The 2,597-nt window shown below is 35.5% G+C and overlaps 1 long non-coding RNA gene across 1 annotated transcript in view; it reads right to left on the bottom strand.

Annotated features, from left to right (window-relative positions):
* Positions 1-2,597, bottom strand: part of LOC115299860 — a 5,170-nt gene that overhangs the window by 1,682 nt on the left and 891 nt on the right. The window lies entirely within an intron of this gene.

Here is a 2,597-nt window from a genome sequence, read left to right as displayed (position 1 = left end):
TTTCTTTCTTTCTTTCTTTCTTTCTTTCTTTCTTTCTTTCTTTCTTTCTTTCTTTCTTTCTTATGTATGTGATTCATCTTGCTAGGAGATCCAAATGTTACATTATTTGAATACAGTCCAATCATGTTTGCTGCAATTTCAGTGTTTGAATATTTACTAAAAGATATAGTTCTTTGTAAAGCAGACAAAATATTTTCACTGCTAAAAAAGTAAATGAGTTTATATAAAGCAACATATACCCTAATGCCCAATCTGGTAACACTTTTGGAAGCGCCTCTTTAAACCAACATTGGGGTGCCTGGGTGGCTCAGTCGGTTGAGTATCGGACTCTTGATTTCGGCGCAGGTCACCACCTGTGGTATTCAGCTTCATGCTGAATGTGGAGCTGCATAAGATTCTCTCTCTCTCCCTCTGGCTCTCTCCTCCTCCCCACCCTTCCCCCTCTAAACACACACACACACCAAAAAAACTAAGCCAACATCACAGAATGAGAGAAATCTTTCCTTATCTGGAATATTTGTCACAAAACAAATATCAGAGCTGTTGGTAAGACAATATTTTATGTGTTTTAAATTATCATTTAAAGGATAACTTTTTAAGTGTTAATTTTTTATTTTTAAAAATGATTTTTTATTTAGGGGTGCCTGGATGGCTCAGTTAAGCATCGACTTCAGCTTAGGTCATGATCTGGTAGTTGCTGAGTTCTAGCCCCACATTGGGCTCTGTGCTGACAGCTCAGAGCCTGGAGCCTGCCTCAGATTTTGTGTCTCCTTTTCTCTCTGACCCTCCCAAACTTGCTGTCTCTCTCTCTCTCTCTCTCTCTCTCAAAAATAAATAAATATTAAAAAGATTTAAAAACAGTGATTTTTTTACTTAGATTTATTTTGCATTAATGCTTTCTTCTTTTAATGACTTCTTAATGAAATACCTATAAGAAGTAATCATTACTGCATGTCCAATATTATCAATAATAATAATAAACCTTAAACCATGCTTCTATTATTACCTGTTTTTTAAAAATGCTTATTTTTGAGGGACAGAGGGTGGGGGTGGGGCAGAGAGCAAGGGAGACAGAGAAGCCCAAGCAGGATTCTCACCATCAGCTTAGAGCCCACGAACTGTGAGATCATGGCCTAAGCAGCAATCAAGACTCCACCGTTTAACTGACTGAACCACCCAGATGCCCCATTATTGCTTTTTTTTAAACAGAAAGAAAGCTCTAGATCTTTTAGTATAACCTTATCACAGGAAAATGATTCATTGTTCATTATATGGTTACACATTATATTTCAAAAACATGTAAATAAAATGTTATGAAAAACACAAAATAACATGACTTCAGGAATTTCATTTTTGTTGTTGTTCCTGAATCCCACAGGTTAATATCTGTTGGGAATTGGGAAACATTACTACAATAACGTGAATACCTACAGTATTCTTTGTATCTGATGGATAAAAGAGAGCTTTTTTCACACCTTTATCTTCTTACTGTCCAAAATCCTGTTTCAATGTAACATAGCCCAGCTGAGGGTCACAGGTGGCAATGAGTGTTAAGTCACACACATGTCAACCCCAAATATTTTTCACCTTTCTCTTTTTATATGTACCACACATCTTCTTTATCCCTAATTCCTTCTCTTTTTTTAAGTTAAAATGTTTACCTATCAACACATATATATTCAACAATCTTCTACATTCTTTAAAAAAATTTTTTTAATGTTTATTTATTATTGAGAGAGAGAAACAGAGAAAGAGCATGAGCAAAGGAGGGGCAGAGAGAGAGAGGGAGACACAGAAACTGAAGCAGGTTCCAGGCTCTGAGCGCTCAGCACAGAGCCTGACGCGGGACTCGAACTCACAAACTATGAGATCATGACCTGAGTCAAAGTCATATGCTTAACTGACTGAGCCATCCAGAAGCCCCAACAATTGTCTGCATTCTAATAAGAATATCAGGTCCTCTAGCTAGAAATATGAATAAAACATAGTTCCTGCTCTTAAAGATCTTACAGTCTAACAGACCTTTTTTTTTTTAATTTTAAGAAAATCGCAAATACAGAAAAGTGGAAAAAATAATAAAAATACAGCCCCCAAATTCAACAAATATTATGGGTCACTTGATTTATTTTCAGTCTTTCTATTTTACAAGAAATAAAACATTATAGAGTTAACCATCCCTCTCCAAATGTCACCTCCGTCACGAATTGGTATTAATCACCACAGTAGTTCTCTCTTTTCTCACGTGCACGTACCCATAATAAATACAAATCATTCGTGCATGTTTTTGTTCTCAAAGATGACATTGCTCTTGATGTAGTCTTCAAAGTTTACCTCACCATTTTGGTTCTAACTTATATCTACGCAAGTTTATTTTAGCAGCTTTACGGTAATGTATTGATTAAATAAAAACAGTATCCATCTCCCTACTTAGGGACCTTTAAGTTATTTCTATCTTTTGCCATTACACAGAAATTCTGCAGTAAACATCTGTGTACCATTCCCTCATTCATATATGTAAGAGTTCCTCTAGAGTAAAACTCCAGGAGTAGAATTGCTAGATGATAGGATACGTATATTTTCAGTTTTTTGTTTTTTTT

This window comes from Suricata suricatta, chromosome 8 (genome assembly GCF_006229205.1).
Source record: "Suricata suricatta isolate VVHF042 chromosome 8, meerkat_22Aug2017_6uvM2_HiC, whole genome shotgun sequence".
Lineage (NCBI taxonomy): Eukaryota > Metazoa > Chordata > Mammalia > Carnivora > Herpestidae > Suricata > Suricata suricatta.
This window is presented reverse-complemented; position numbering and strand designations above follow the sequence as displayed.